This window comes from Boleophthalmus pectinirostris, unplaced genomic scaffold (assembly GCF_026225935.1).
Source record: "Boleophthalmus pectinirostris isolate CB_2022bp ecotype Guang Dong unplaced genomic scaffold, ASM2622593v1 HiC_scaffold_19, whole genome shotgun sequence".
In the NCBI taxonomy this organism is placed as follows: Eukaryota; Metazoa; Chordata; class Actinopteri; order Gobiiformes; family Gobiidae; genus Boleophthalmus; species Boleophthalmus pectinirostris.
The window spans coordinates 11,352,689-11,369,999 of NW_026571140.1; the positions used below are offsets into that span (position 1 = coordinate 11,352,689).

Sequence of the window (17,311 nt, forward strand, 5' to 3'; positions counted from 1 at the left end):
GACCTGACCAGATTTACTGCAAATACAATCCCACCAAACATAGTCCTGAGGAAATTTGGAAATATTTACTTGTCCCTGGATTATAAATCAGAAAAACATACAAACAAATGGTTTCGTTTTTAGAATTCAGCACACATTTCAACTTTATTTTTCAAATTTTTTTTCACAAATTTCTACTTGACTGATGTAAAACTATGATAAATTTTGATATTTAACACATGGTGCAGCCCCACCAAACTTAAATTAATAATCAGAAAAACATAAAAACCTGACATATGGATCTTAAATAGTGTTCCTCAGTACATAAATAAAGTGATTTGTTTTTAGAATTTAGCACAAAATTCAACTTTATTTTTCAACTTTTTCCCACAAATTTCCACTTGATTGATGTAAAACTATGATAAAACTATGACTGATGTAAAGTTATGATAAATATTTAGCACAGGTACTATCCCTCCAAACAAAGTTATGATTAGAAACACATAAAAACCTGCTACAATTTTTTACATAAATTTGTGTATCGATAACACCGATAGAGGAATTCCTTTTTAGAATTAAAATTTCTTTCTGTAATTTTCACCTCTTACTTGACTGATATAAAACTATGATTACTATTTACCTCAAGTACAATGCCACTGAAAACACAAAAACCTGAAAACGTGCCTGTACTTTAACATATTATATTTTCTACATACACTGCAAAAAATAAAATATAACCAAGTTAAGATTACTTGAATTAAAAAAGGTTTTGTCATAATTTGAGTAAATTTCACAATGATCTACCAACAGAACAATAGTTTTTGTATTTAAAATATGAAAATACATCTTGCTTCTTTTTGCACTTGAAATAAGAAACAATGTTGCTTGAAATAATTTTACTTGTCAAGTTGAATTTACTCAAAAAAAGTCAAATGTTCTTAATTGAAGTCATTTTTATTTACTTGGATATTGCTTTTTGCAGTGTATGTTACACTTTAAATCATAAACATATCCAGTATTGGGAAGTAGCTGAATATATGTACCAAAGATGCGTATTCAGAACACTAATTTTGAGGAACTGTATTCCGGTACAGTTACTTGTACATTTAGTGGTATTTCAGAATATAGTAACTTTCCTAAATGAAAAGGAATACAGAGAATACATTAAAAGGAACACTTCATCCTGCAGTTTTGGCTTTGAACTGCATGGTATTAGTGAGGGGAAAAAATAAAGCAGATCCTGCAGATTTCTCTTATTTCACGTAAATGAATGCATAATAACAAAAACAGTGCAAAAAAATCTGCAGAGTTAAAATGACTTAAATTAAGAACTTTTACTTTATTTGAGTAGATTGATCTTGGCAAGTAAAATGATCTATCAATGGAACATGTGTGTTTTTCTTAATTCAAGCAACATTAGATCTTGTTTTTTATTTTAAGAGCAAAGAGTTGTTGTGTTTCTTCACTGTACCAAGATGTATTTTCAAATTTAAATACAAAAAGTCTTGTTCTCTTGGTAGATAATTTTAAGTTAAATTTACTGAAAACATGATAAAACTTTCAAGAAAACTTAACTTCGCTGGATTTAATTTTTTGCAGTGACAGTACCGTCTTGTTGTTTAACGCTATAATATAATGCAACCCAGTGTAGTACTAACAGTATCTCAAGTATGCAGAATACAATACTCCGATAGGGGTGTGTATTATTATTATTATTACTCTTTGTTATTATACTGTGACGTGTGAGATACTGTGTCCAAACAATTTCCCTTGTGAATCGATAAATTTTGTCCAAGTATCAGAATACGCTATGAAATACATTTCAATTGCAGTATTCCGTATTCTGTAACTAAATACATTTTCAGTGTTCAGTAGTTTTTGTGTTTCTTGGATTGTTGTGTCCGTGGCATAAATTAGTTTGAGTATTATTGTTTATCGTCTATAATTCCCTCAGCATTAAATCGTACTTCAGAATTTGTTATCATGACGGGCCTACGCGGCACCGCAAAAAATACGAACAGGTCACTATTTTTTCTTTAATTGTAACCAGCGAGAAAATGGAGTCCGTTTTTAACTTCATATTTCTTCTTTAAAAGTACACTGTGTAACTTTTCTGGTGTTGCGTCTGTCATCTGATTTTTTTATGATTTCAATGCTTTACCTGAAATGTTTCACAGCAGCATTAAACTTATCCATTTGTATTTATTTAATTACAGGTTCTTTTATTGCTTAAATACAATGTGAGCAGCTCCACAGATCTGACATGTAACTTGTCTTAGTGGTGTCGCTTTTTTGTCTCCACGGAGATGAGACAAGTTTAATTTTCTTTCTTCTTTTTTCTCTCTGTTAGAACTGAAAATGTGAAATGTCAGAGGTCAAATCGTGGTCTGTTTTCACATAAACGCAAGTTGCTTTTATAAGAGTAGATTTTTTGAGACTAGACAACATAAATCGTAACCAACAAGAAAATCAAATCCATTTTTAAGTTAGTATTTCTTCTGTAAAGTTGCACTGTGTAACTTTTCTGGTGGCGGGTCTGTCATCTGATTTTCTTATGTGGAGATTTTGATACTTTGCCTGAAATGCTCCACAATAACTTTAACCGTTACATAACTTCTGCAGTTGATCATTGGTGGATGAAGTACTCAATTTTGTTACTGAAGTAAAAGTACAGATACATGGGCAAAAAGTTACTCAAGTAAAAGTTAAAGTATCACATAAAAAATCTACTTAAATAAAAGTATTAAAGCACCTGTATAAAAATATACTTAAAGAGTAAAAAGTAAAAGTAATTTGCAGAGATTTTAAGACTAATTAAAGTGTGAAATGTAGTGATTTTGAAAAAAAAAATTATGTGATTCATTGAAGTGATTCAAATTATTTTTGTATTTTTGTGTATTTGGTTTCCTCAAAGTTGGGGCGGAAACTCCAATTAAATGTGCCAAAAAAAAAAAAAAGTTTCAGCCATTTGAGCAGGTCTCAAACCAAAAAGAGAAGTACTTTTTTACGATTTACATTGTAGTGGAGTAGAAAGTACAGATAACTGCTCTCAAATGTAGTGAAGTAAAAGTAAAACATATCCACTGTAAAATGTACTCAAGCAAATTACAGATACCTAAAATTTGTACTTCAGTATTGCACTTTTACTTTAGTACTTCATGACCTTCCACCACTGCTCTGATGTGTAACTTGGTTTGGTGGTGTCACTTCTTTTTGTCTCCATGGAGATAAAATATGTTTCTCTTTTCTTCTTTCTTCTTTCTGTTAGAACTGAAAATGCAAAATGCTTAAGGTCAAACTATGTCCTTTTTTACTTAAACAAAAGTTGCAATTTGATAAGTATAGATTTCTGAAACTATCTCACATATCTTCACTTTATCTCGTCTTGTTGTGGAATGCAGCGTATACACACGTTATGACGGACAGCGGCTAGCCCCGTCCTCAAACTTATTGTTGCAGATTTCCATGCTTACGTCCATATGGCCACTTCCTTTGGACCTGTTTTCTCCATCCTCGCTGCTTTGTGGACCTGTCAGCAGATAAAGAATCACCCCGCTCGGTTATAACAAGTTCAAAAAGGAGCCGAAGACGCGCTGGTGCCCCATGGAAAATCGGCCAAAAGGGACTCCCCTACTGCTCGCTGCTATCGCTCCCATAGAGATAGGAGTGTTATTGATGGAGGATGGTTATGCAAATTTTGTTTTTAAGACATATTTTTTTGTTTTGGAAAAGTTTTGCCAGAAGCAAAGGTAAAAAGAAGAAGAGGAGAAGACTGAAATTTCATAGATGTTGAAAAACAGATATAATCAATACCAAAAGTAATATCAATATACTAAAAAATTACATTCACAGGACAGAAATGGACGTTCCTGAGTAGTTTTCAAATGATCTTGAGCTGTTTCAGAACAAGTATAAGGCCACACAGACTATTATACGCCCACGGATCACTATGGATACCTGGACCACTCAGGGATTACACAAAAATAAGACCACATGGTAAAAGAAAGTACTACGATTTAATATTGAAATTACATTCTATTTGTCTAAAGAAAGTTGCCTCAATAGAGTTTTACGGGGCGCTTTAACTTCAACGGCTGGTTTCTCAAAGTGCGTTTTCATTTTCTTCTCATAGGGGAATAAAGATCAGCCGTTAAAATACCACCAACACACACCAAATTTTACAATCAAGAGTTTGACAAAACATACAGAAGGACTTTTATATATCTTAATTCCATGTCTGATTTTTAGTTAAAAAAAATGAGGCGAAATTGTAATTTCTAGGCAAATTTTCAATCAAATATTTACTCAAATACCAAATAATATATACAAAATCAACTCTGCATATTCTTTTGTATCTAATATGTCAACAAAAACAGAAATTTAAACTCTGTTGTCTAAAGAAAGCGTGAGTGTTTTGAATTATCATTGCGGTATCGGTATTGAGTATCAAGTCTATCCCTTAATACTATAATGAGGTTTGAAATTTTTGAGAATTTTAGAGTTATATATTGCGACAAAACACCGCAACTGAACGATTCGTCACAAGTTTTGACGCTGTGCCCAAACAACAGTGAAATCCTTAACTTTCTTTCATTTTCCTTCGACGTTCCAATGCGCGTTTTTGGATTTTAAAAGTGTACTGTGTAACATTTCTGGCCACCCGCTTGTTCTTATGGAGATATTATTGTGTCGCGTGAAATGTTCCACAGTACGACATGTTAAAGTAAAACTAATGTGGCATAATCGGTCATATTTAAAAAGTGATATACGCGAATAGTAGATTTTTTGAAGTATAAAGTGAATTTCATAGATTTTTCATAGATTTTTAAAGTTTTAGTGTAACCTGAAAAGAGAGATAGAGAGAAGAAGAAAGCAGATATTTAGGAAAACAAGCAAATGCAGTCTATTTGTCTATAAATAGATCTAAATGCGAAGCTAAAACTGTGATATTGGATAGCTCGCAAAGTCCAAAATGTATCTGTATAACTATATTTTTCCAGTTCTTCTCAACCGCTTTTGAAGGCAGGTTTGGTTAAATTTTTTCTTTCTTTTTTCAATTTTTATGATAATATTTATGATTTACTTTTTGTTTTGGATGCACTGGTTTTGCTTATCCAAAATATGCTCCAGTGAGAATAGTCTGTTTTGACAATGCAAAACTAAAACGACAATGTTGAAGTGTACGAAACTGCTCATTCTGGTGTTACTGTTCCTGCCAAAAATAAATAAATAAATAAATAAAATAACAATAAAAAAGTAACTTAGATATTGATACTACTGCTACTACTGCTACTACTACTACTACTACTACTACTACTACTACTACTACTACTACTACTAAGATACTACTACGATGACGTGTTGAACTGATGAACTCTATAATATCTGATTAGAACTTGGAGTGACTTTTACCAGTATAATATTAAATAAACCTTTTTTTAATACATAGTTTTAAGGTGATTAAATAGAAATCTTCATATATATTTTAAGTTACATTTTTAAAAATATATTTTTGTATATATATATATATATATTTATTTTTTTTTTCGTCAAAAAAAAAAAAAAAAAAAGAAAAGAAAGAAATACATAAATTCAGAAGGAAGCCATTTGCGTAGGCTACATGCAGTTACAACAAAGCAGTGATTACGTCTGGCATTTTCAAGATACAGTGTTGAGACCACCCAGTGCGCCATATTACCTTTATCTAATTAAATCTTTACAAAATATGGAAGTAAAAACGTTGAAAGAGGGATAATGTTACAGAAAACATACGTTAATTTTATTTTTATAACACAATAAGACAATGTGTGTAGTATAGTTGTGTACGCTTAGACTTAGACAAACTTTATTGATGCACAAGGGAAATTATTTGAACACAGTACTTACACTTCACGGTATAATATAATAACAAAGAGAAAATCTAAATTATAATAATACATCTTAAATAAATAGCAAAAATAACAAGAGACTGGTGTTGAATAAATAAAAGTATATGTACAAGTAGAAATAAAATATAGAAACATAATAATACAAAAAAATATATCTCAGCAATATATAAGAGGTTAAATGATTAAAGGTGTACTTTTTATCATAGAAGCATCAAAATCTGAAATGCAGTTATTTAAACAAAACAACAAAACCTGAGTATTTGATCTAACGTGTTGGTGTATTGATGTAAATACGGTCCGGTTGTACCGTGGCGCAAGGTGCAGACACTCTTGAGCCCCAGATGGAGTGTCATGTGCTCGGTGTCAGACAGTGACCAGTGCCCCCTCCCTCCTTCCTCCCTTCCTCCATGCATCCCTCCCTCCTCCTTCGCCCCTCCCTCCCTCTCTTCTCCTCCTCCTCTGACACATACAGCATGGCACAAGTGGCAAGTGCAAGGGACTGGTGTGTGTGTGTGCGCGCGTGTGTGTGTAGAAGGAGGAGAGAGAGAGAGAGATGAGAGAAAGGGAGGAGGAGAGGACCGGGCGTGCGTGTGCGTGCGTGTGTGCGCGCGCGTGTGCGTGTGTGTGGTGGGGGGTGTTATGAATATGACCCCGAGATATTCCATTGTGGGCCCATGTCCGGTTCTCGGGGCATTTGATACACATCTCAGTGAGTGGCATTAATGCGCCTCTCTCGCGCTTCGACATTTGGAATAATCGCAGGGCTGTTTGCCGTCATCGTGCCACTAGCTGTCAGCAGCAGCGCTTTTGCCCCCTCTGTCCCCCGGCCTGTTCCCCTGCCTGTCTGTCAGTCTCATCCTCTCCTCCTGCTCTTACATTATAGCAAACAAGTTACCCGTGCAAGGGACCACTTGATACTTTTTTATTATGACCAAACCGTTCCCATAATTACCCCATAATCATTATATAATCCTATAACAAAGCCCCCATTGAAGCCCTGTCTTTTGTCAAGGCTGGGACACTGAATCTATAATTGCATTATTCAGTCTCTTCCACCCCCTATAGAAGCATAATATAACAAAACCATCGGACAAGAGGCATTTTAGTAGCACCCTCCGTCCGGCCTGTGCGGGACGTGTGTGTGTGTCTCTTTTTACGCTCCACAAAAGTTGTGCCAACTTCAAGTTCAGAGCTCGTGCAGCTGGAAATAACCACAAAACCCATAAAGCAACCTCTCCTGCTGCCTCCTTTAGCGCGCGCTCTAAACAATCTTCAGAGAGGTGTGTAGCATTATTGATATATCTCATTCGCAAATAATTATTCTCTTTTTATAATGCGCTCCGAGGCAAAGGAATAAATCGGTAATACATTGTGGAAAAAAGGCAAAAGCGAGTCCCCTGTGAGCGCTTGTGCGTTTGTATGCGCGGGGATCGGCAACACAACGGGGCTTATTTACATTAAATACGCCACAAGGTTACAGTGCAGATAGATGAGCGTCATTTTGATCACTCATTACTTCTCTTAAGCGCTGACTGACGCTCAGGACGCGCACGAGGCAACACACATTTATCCTGGAGTTTTTTAAAGACGAGGAGAAGAGGACCCTCGCTGCGAACAGTTGACTTTAAAGGTAAGCTTTTGGACTTTTTTGGAGTGCTTTTGTGACATGTGCTGCCGTTTTGTATCAAAGGAGAAGTGGGCTGATTTCCTTACGCGCGGTGCACGAGCGAAGAGGCAGTGATTGCTTTGGTAACGGGGCACGTATTAAAATAAAAGAGTGTCAATAGTCACTTCAAGGTCAGAAAACAACAAAAGGTGTTTAAAGAAATGCTCGTTTTTCCTCCGAGAGCGCGGAGACACGGAGGTTATCCCGCGGCACGAGGCTGCTCACCGCTGGGGCTCATCAGCTGCTTTTCACCCCGGACTCAGAGAGAGGCGAATACCGCAAGAGCCCGGGCTGTGTAGGGTACATCCAAGCTCCGGCAAGCTCCCCTCAGTGTAGCGCGTTCGGAGCAGCCAGAACAGACCCGGAGACGAGTGGGGTGTACACTGCTACCGCTGATGCGTAACCGGGGCGATCAATGCAAACGTTTACCTTTTAGCGGACAGCCAGCCAGCGACAGGGAGAAGGGGTAGAAGGGGGGAAGTGAAGGCGAGCGTGTGAGAGAAGTGGAGATGCGCGGCGGGGAGCAGTTGTAGGGACAGCCTCGAGGAGTGGACTCTGTCGGAATAGGAACAGGTCCGAAGCGCACTTTTCAACACCCCTCCCGTCATCCGGCAACAATATGATCCGCTCAAATCATATGGACATGCTTCATTATTCAAAGGACACTCGCAACGCAGCCCTGACGCACAGGACTTAACCGGCACCTCGCCAATTTTTGAAACAAGGTAAGAAGAAGTAGTGATAGTTCGGATCAACTCTGGATGTTAGAGGATACACTGCGTGGAAAGTGAGTTTTGCTGGCTTGTTTGTGCCGAAAGGAGCTTTCGCAGCGGGGGCTCTACATGTCTCCCCAATCATGATTAGAAAATAACAGTGCAATTATCCGTAGCGTGTGTCTGCCGAGCGTCAAAAACAACGTCTAAACAGCAGCTGGGAGCGCGACCTGGTCTGGACCGCTTTTGCATTAAAAACCCCCGTATGCACGCTTTAATTCCAGGCGCAATTATTAACACGTTTGTTTGACTCCGTGCGTAAAAGCCAAGTCGGGAACAGCTCTCGCACACTAACCGTAAAGGAAAGTGAAGCGAAGTTTGCTTTTGAAAACTTTCTACATTTAAAACTACCACTTGGCACCGACTTCCCGGAGGATAGGGGGAAAGTTTAGGAGTCGCGTGTGTGTCAAAACTTGGGAGATGCGTAGAAAGAGACGAGGACGAGTCGGTGAGACCTGCCATTTTGTGCAGTGATCGACCCCTGTTATGAATAAGCTGCCTCTGCATTATGCTTTGAGGAGTGACATGTAGACATATAGCGGACTTGTCGCGTACGGAGAAGCCTCAATTCGGCTCGTTTTTGCGTAGAACTACTATTCTAACGTGACTTTAATGTTGTAAGCAGCCCTGGGAGAAACTTGTGCTGATTTATGTCACGCGTAACTGTCTGGAAATATAAAATGACGATGCGCGTAATCATCTTTCCCCGAGTGTGTGTACGAGAGACGAGTCGGTGCACTTGTTCTGTTTTACCCCCGAAAAACTTTCTACTTCCAACTCGCTTTTCCCCCTTTTCCAACGCTCTCTATCTACTCTCCACCCCGGGTTACGACTTGAACCATCCCCGCACGCCGTTCCCGTATTGAATCATTAGCGATACGAGGCTTGTAATCCCATTTGCAGCCTGTGTGTGAGTCGCGCGCCTTGGGTGGGGAGGACCTTTCCTTACAGTCTTGACCCCTGGGTGCTCTGACCCGGCTCACACGGCCACTTAGACCCGCGTACAACCGCTGTCACGAGTGTCATCCTTCCCCAAAACACCACTACAACAACGTTCACTGCGCGCGGTTTCCTAAAATCCAAAACGAGGATTAAGAAAACAGCTCCTCTTCCTCAGATTCATTACGCGTTCAGTTATAGATAAATAAAAGAAGTTGCTGTCATTGTTTGATGGTATGCACAGAGCGGATATTATGTCTGAAATATTGTCTGGGCGTGAACCCGTTTTTGTCAACGTCTCTTATTGCCTTATTGCAGATGAAACGGTAATAGACAGATAAGTGTCTCTGGTTCACTCACAGAAAAGACTTTGCGCCCTTCCACTATATACACTGCTACAACTTGCAAATGTTGTCATTCTTTAGCGATGATAATTTTTGGAAAGCAGCACAAGTATTCCCAGTATCATATGTTTAGTGAATTTTAGCAGGCCTTCAGTGTCTTCTTTTTTTTTTTTTTTTTTTGGAAAATGTAAGAGCATAAATTAGGCCAACTTTTCATTTCGGTGCATGCTATTTGTCAGGTTTGAATATGAGATGCCACTCACTAATTATCACAGAATTTATTGTCTCCATAAATTCCCCATGTATTAATTATAATGTATTAATTTTGTCAACCACCAATAGACGAGCGTGATTGCGAGTTTGAGATGCTTTTATTTGGAAAGCAGCAGCAGTGAGATTTTGAGATCACATTTTCCATAACTGGGCTATATTAGCTGATCTACCACCTGTGCGGGCCGTGACTGACTACGCCAATACACGTCTTCACCCGGACTGAAAAAAGACAGACAGAATGGAATGGAATAGAATAGAAAGAAGCGAGTGATGAGGAGAGGAGAGGAGAAGAGGAAAGGAAAGCAAAGGAGGAGAGGGAGAGGAGAGTCAAAACATGGCATCAACTCAGTTAGCTGTCTGTCAATTTGTTGTGATGCCTTGTCAAACAGACTACAGGTGGAATTATTTTGAATCGAGGTGTATTTTGAAAAGTGAAGAAAGACATTTTAGGCGAATTAAAGATCTGTGTGGCGTGTTGGAATAGGATGGAGATTCGCTGTGGCGGGTGCGGAGATCAGAACTAAAAGGGAGGGATTAGATGAGGCAACTTAACCCAAATGAGTGTTGTTTTATATGTCATATTTATAACGTAACTTGAGATCGCGGAGAGATCGGATTGTACAGAAATCTTATCAAAGGGACTATGTGTGTTAGAAAAGTGGTTATTTCACATTGCAAAGAATAATGGACAATATTGAATGTATGTTGAAGCTGGCGATAAGCTTTATTGTGCGTGGTTCATATATTTTTTTGTTTAGGGAGGAAAGAGAGACATTTCTGAGTGTGTACATATAATAAAGCAACGTTCTGAACAGTTGTAGCAGTGACCAATTTGGGTTTACACATTTTCTTCTAAACAAAGATATATATTTGAATTGAAACTGGCATTCTGAAACACAGTGGCTGCTGGTGATCCTCGTGTGAATTCTCAAAGGGTGGGAAAAGTATTGGGATTTGCAGCAAGCTCCGTGTGATTTCATTCACTAGTTGGTTACATCATTTTAACTTTTTAACTTTTTAATTTGGAAATGAGAAATCAGATACATTTTCATCAAAACAAACATATATATGCATTGAAAGTGTCGTTTTGAAACTCTGGCTGCTTATGATTCTCGTGTGAATTCTTAAAGCTTCGAAAAGTGTGTTCAGTTTCAGTTGGGATTTGCAGCAGGAGAACCTTATGTGCGTAAGAAGTTGACGAACTTATATCATTTTAACTTAAGAAATCGTCATAGATATTTTCATCATGCAGCGTAAGTGTACAGAAACTGGCATTTTTTAAACACTGAGGAGGATTCACGAAAAAAACGTATATGATTTTCATTTGGAATTTGCAGAAATAGAACCTTAGGGTGCTCATATCATTTTTAAGTTTAAATCTGGATATAAGAAATCAACATATAGGAATTTGCATTTTAAAAACACTTTGAATAGGGCAAAATAATATATGATTTTCAATAGGAATTTGCAGCAATAGAACTTTATGTTGCTCATGATTTTAACTTCAAATTTACGCATAAAAAAATCATACATTGGCTGCTCTTGTGTGGATTCTTATATGATTTTCAATAGGAATGGAACCTTACGATACGTAGCTCAACGCAAAATGTGATAGTTTATGCGTTTCAGAGTCTGTTATTTCAAGTTCTTTCTCATTTTTAATATCTGAAACACAACTTGTCAGCACGTCAATCCGTCACATCGTTGTAAAACACACATGCATGGAGTACGTAAGCAGTAGGTTTGGTTTTGACTGTGGCTGGTGGTGGCTGATCTTCTTCTCATGTAATTATAGGGGCGAGGGGCTCCAGCTGTACTGCCTGTGCGAGGGCCAGTGCTCCCCTCTCCTCTGGGACCCGGGCGGCGGTGGGCAGGCCAGATCAGGGCCAGCTCCGCTCATCATCCAGCCATTAATTGATATGTGCAGTCATTGTGAAAGCACCCCTCCCCCCCCGCGCTGGTGGCGTTCTGTAGCGGTGTACCGGGTGATAGCGGGGAAGGGGATGCGAGGGGAGAAAGCAGGTGTGGTAATTTCAAAATGTTTTTCGGAATTTGTGAGGTTTCAGGGAGTTTGGGAAGGCGTTCGGTGTTGGTGGTCAGCGTCAAACGTCAGTCAATCACGCTTATTCTGACTTGTGTTAAATTTCTTTGATGAATTTCTTTGCGTTTTTCAATATGTTTCTTGAATTTGATTAAAGGTTTTAGAGAGTTTTTGATGCAATCGATGCTCGCAAGTGGTCACATGCAGTTTTGTTTTCCGATATCAGTCAATCACACTTATTTTGAAGCTCAAATCATTTTGTAATGTTTTTCGATATTCAAATTTGTGGTGAATTTCTTTGCATTTTTCAATATATTTCTTGAATTTGAGAAAAGGTTTTGAGGAGTTGTTGATCCGATTGGTGTTAGGGATCGGTGTCAAATATCAATCAATCACACTTCTGCAATGTTTTTCAGTGCTCAAATTTATGGTGATTTTTTTTTTTTCCGTTTTTCAGTATGTTTTTTGAATTTGAAGAAAGATTTTGGGGAGTTTTTGAGGCGATAGCTACTGGCGAGTTTGGGTCAAATGGCAGCATGTACTTTTCTTTTTTGAGCTGATCAATCACGCTTATTTTTGATTTGAAATAAATTTGTAATGTTTTGTGATAAATCTCTTTCTTGCAATTTTCTATATGTTTTTTGAATTTGAGAAAGGATTTTTGTTTTTGTTTCGATCGATGCTGGCGAGTTTGGATCAAATAGTAGCATGCAATTTTGTTTTCTGAAAGTGGGCAAGCTGACCAGTCAGTATCACTTTTTTTCGAATCTCAAATCATTTCATAATGTTTTTCAATGTTCAATTTTGCGGTGAATTTCCTCTTTGCAATTTTCAATATGTTTTTCGAATTTGACAAAAGATTTTAGGGAGTTTTTGATGTGATCTCTTCTGGCAAGTTTGGATCAAATGGTCCATGCACTGTTTTCTGAAAGTGGACAAGCTCATATCTCCTTAATTTTTGATCTGATAGTTTTAATGTAAAATTTTCTTTCTTAAAAATGTTAGCAAGAATTTGAATAAACATAAGAAGTTGCATATAGTGTTGGTGTGTATATTAAAGGTGTGTATATCCGTAGAAACGCAAGAATTTTTAAAGTACTTTTATCAATCATACTTGTTTAAAATCTCAAATCTTAACATTTCTCAGTATGGCTAATTTTGTAGTCCTTTCAAAATTAGCTTGAAATGAATTCGCTTGTAGATTTGTGACAGTTCGACCTCAGATTTTTAAGTATCAAGCTCCAAAACACACAATATTTTAATCTGAAATGATCCAGAAATGTAAAAATCATACTTCATGCACTCATAATTACTACATTGATCTCACGTGGTCGCCCGGCGCTGCTCTGATACTCCTACTGCGCGGAGGAGAGTGGGGGGTACTGCGTTGTGTTGAGGCGGGTGGTGTTTTTGTGATTTCCATAGCTCTCCGTGGGGGGCTGCATCGGTGACTAGTGTGAACAGAACTGAAACAGGTCTGGAGCGGGCAGGGGTCAGTCCACTCTGAGACTTGTCGCGCGGTGACCCTGTGATCCGGAGGCCAGGGAAAGATGGAGGACAGGCAGAGTGTGTGTGTGTGAGCATGTGTGTGTGTGTGTGTGGCGGGAGGCGAGTGGAGAGAGAGCGTACTCACTTCTGTCAGATAGTGTATGGGATAGAATTTTAGCAGATGTGAGAAATGAAATACGTCAAAAAATGGAACAAAGTGTACGCTGATCTTTCTGAAATTCTGAAAACGAAAGCTGTTTCAATTGACTTCTTTAGGTGTAAAAATGTACGCAGATTTGTCTTGCAATTTTAACTAAGAATCTTAACAATCAGTGGTGGAAGGTAACAAAGTAAAAGTAGTCAAGTACTGTAGTTAAGTATAAACATTAGGTATCTGTGCTTTACTTAAGTAGATTTTGAAGTGGATATTTTTTACTTTTACGTCACTACATCTGTACTTTATACTCCACTACATTTTTGAACAAGAGTGAAAAGTAAAAGTATTTTTTATTATAGTTTCAAACCTGAGGGGAGTATTTTTAGCACAATTGTAATATGAGCAAACAAAAATATGCAAATGAAAAGCAGATCTGTTCAGTTGTATCGTCTGAACAAAATTCAACACATATCTGTATCAAAACCATTTGAAGTCTCCGTGAAATACTTCTACATTGACTACTGAAGTACATTTTTAAACAGGTACTTAATAATACAGTTGATACATTTACTTAAGTAGATTGTTAAGAAGATTGTTTCATGTAATGCTTTTACTTTTACTCGACTTAACAAAATTGAGTTGAATGTTAACTTTTACTTTTTACTATTTAAGTAAATTTTTAAGCAGATACTTTAATACTTTTACTTAAGTAGATTTTGTCACACGATACTTTAACTTTTATTTGACTTAACAAAACTGAGTACTTCTTCCACCACTGTTAAGAATGATTCAGGTTACTTAAAAACTTCATTCGTTTCCTAACCCAACCTCTTAATGAAGCAGTTCCTAAGCCTAATTAAGGTGTATTTATTTTAAAATACTACCAGAATAGGGATGATTTTAATGTTTACTTATTCTGTAAAGCATCCAGAATTTTTTTCAGAAATAAACTTGCCTTGCCTTGTTGTGGTGCAGCAATAGAAAAACACGGAGGGAACTACATAGACCATGATCCTTTGGTGTTTGATTTTGATATCGTCACATCCGTATTGACTAGTGAGGTGTAATGGTGATGTCAAACTTCAAATACAAACTCCAAAATGTTAAGATGAAATTGTAAGTCGTATTTGACCTTAAATAAGTAAACTGAAATGACTTAAGTTTTCAAATTTGAAAATTGTTTACATTTTGCCACATGAACAATAGGGATGGTACAAGATCTCGTGCCGCAAGTTCTCGCGAGACAAGATCGTGCACACATGAGAAAAATGATCTTGTGAGATTTTTTTTCCAAGTGTTTACATTTGGATTGGACAAAAACTGTTACGTGTTGGTGAGCTACATCTCTTACAGTTTCAAAAAGCAGTGCTAGAATGGAAACAAAAATATGAAATCAAAAAAAAAAAAAAAAAAAAAAAAAAGTGAGGCAGAAATTGGAAACTGAACTGTGAAATTTATATATTCTGTTCTGGAATGATGTTAAAATCTTGTCTTGTCTCATTCTCGTGGACTCTCGCATCTTGTTTTGTCTTGTGAAAATTGTGTCCCATCCCTAATGAACAGTAATTAGTGAGTGCGTTTTGGGTTGATAATAGGACAAACACACAGCATACGTTTTCATACGTGTGCATACTGCAATATTTGGCCCGTTATAAATGAATATTTCATGAATATTGTACAAGTACATATAGTCTGATACCAGTCATATCAAATCATGCTCAAAACTGAATATAATTTGAAGCCTAATAACTGTATAACTTCTTTTTTCTCAAACTTCTCTCATCTTGCACTTATAATTAGCCTCTTTCTCTCCTTTGCTGTGTCACCCACTGTCCGAGCTTTTCCACAGAGCTGCTATGGTGATTTACGTCGCCGCGGTGATAAATGCAAAGAGACACATGTGACCTTAAACTTTTATGAAGTTAGCTGTGGTGCCCTTTGCTCGTGATGAGGCCCCTTTTTAGGGCGTGAATCCTGAAAATGAATTTGTAAATGACCATTATGATACCACCTCTCTCTCTCTCTCTTTATCTCCTTTTCTTTCTATCATCCTTCATTTTCCAAACCACCCACATCATCAGTCCATTTTTATTTAAAGCGCATATGGCAGGTTTTCATGTTTTTCAGATTATTGTTTGGTTTGATGGGATAGTACTTGTGGTAATTATTTGTGTACATAGTATAATTTTATTCCAGTTAAGTAGCAGTTTGTAGGGGGAAAAAAATTAGAAGAAAAGTACAATAAAATACAAGAAATAGCGCTAATTTCGAAAAACAGAATACCTCTACTGTGCTTATGTTTTGGCCCTTTATTTTATTATATACATTTTCATTCATTTTTAGATTTATTATTATTATTTTTTTTCCATCTGGAGACAAGTTTGGGGCGAAAAACAAGTCACAATGTATTATTATAAACAGTTTTTATCTGTTTTGGCTCTATAAGTATTAGAATTATGCCATACATGCTGCCAGTGTCCAACCAGGAATTAAGTTTGGAAGCAAAAAAACAAAAAACAAAGAATATTTTTAGTAAATTCTCAAATATCATGATGTTAACTGCTGTATATTTTATCGAAATGAGTAGTCTGACCTGCCATATGCACTTCACTTAACGAACTGTTCTGTGAAGTGAAGAGAGCTGTTTCTGTTGAAGATGAAAAGAAAGTACTTGAAGTCTTGACGCTATTATCGGCTATCATAAAAAGGGAACGCAAAATGAAATCAAAGCTGGTGCGTGATCTGAGTCAGCGTTAATCATTGTTTAAAGCAGCGTTTCTCAATCTGGGTTGCGAGGACCTCCATTGAGAGGATTAGAAGGCGTTTTGGGAAATGAAATAAACGTGGACTGTGTATTTTTTTCCGGTAGAGGGTCCGTCAAATGCTTTTCTTCGTGGAGACGTTATTGCTTTGTCTGGAATGTTTCACAGTATGGTGTTGAACCTTTCTGTCTTCATGGAGACCAAAGCAGGCCAGGTTACAGGTCAGATCTGTGGAGAGGCGACCCAGCTCACAGCCAGAATGCCTGTTTTTCTAGGTATTTTTGAGCTATAAAACCACCTGTAATTGAATAAACGCAAGGTAGAGCTGTTTATTGTCATACTGTGGAACTTTCTAGCAGAGTAATGACTTATCCATAGTAACTAGAAGGTGACGGACCCCCAACTGAAAAGTTACACAATGCATCTTTAAGGCTTTCAGACGTGTAGTTATTATAAAGTATTAGGAGCCTTTTGTATAGCATAATTTGAAGTTCTAAAACATAGCCTACTCATTGACATTCACACTCTGGGATTTAAGTCTTGTTTTAATCTAACCTTTTTGACTTCAAATTAAGGTAAAATACTAACAGTTTATTTTAAAAAGTACATTGCATTTAGAAGAAGTCAAAATACTACCATTATAGAAGAAATTACAAGCTCAAATTACAAAGTCTACTTAAATCTGTCGTCTCTTTTTTTTTTTTTCCCTTTCGCTTCTCGTAGGTGCTGCTAGAGCCCTGAGAGCACGATAAGGATGGACAGAGGAGAGGTGGTGATGGAGGGAGCGAGGGAGGAGAGAAGAGGAGATAGAGAGGGATAGAGGAAGATAGAGGAGGGAGGGAGAGAGAGAGGGAGGGGGCAAAGGCGGACGTGAGTTTTGATCTAAGAATAAAGCTGGTGGGGCAGCAGACGTGTCGCTGATGGATGGGCAGGGCCTGGTCGGTTCTCAGGCCGGGGTGCCATCACTGGAGCGTCTGTCTGTCTGGGCTGAGGAGCAGGGG

The 17,311-nt window shown here is 37.5% G+C and overlaps 1 long non-coding RNA gene across 2 annotated transcripts in view; it reads left to right on the forward strand.

Annotated features, from left to right (window-relative positions):
- The first annotated feature begins 7,397 nt into the window (after window positions 1-7,397).
- Window positions 7,398-17,311, forward strand: part of LOC129409229 (uncharacterized) — a 96,947-nt gene continuing 87,033 nt past the window's right edge. Inside the window, exon 1 of one of the 2 annotated variants that reach the window (XR_008632297.1) lies at window positions 7,398-7,497. This is a non-coding gene — a long non-coding RNA (uncharacterized LOC129409229). Of the gene's footprint in view, window positions 7,498-8,072; window positions 8,259-17,311 lie in introns of those variants that run through there. The other variant, XR_008632298.1, reaches the window with a different exon arrangement.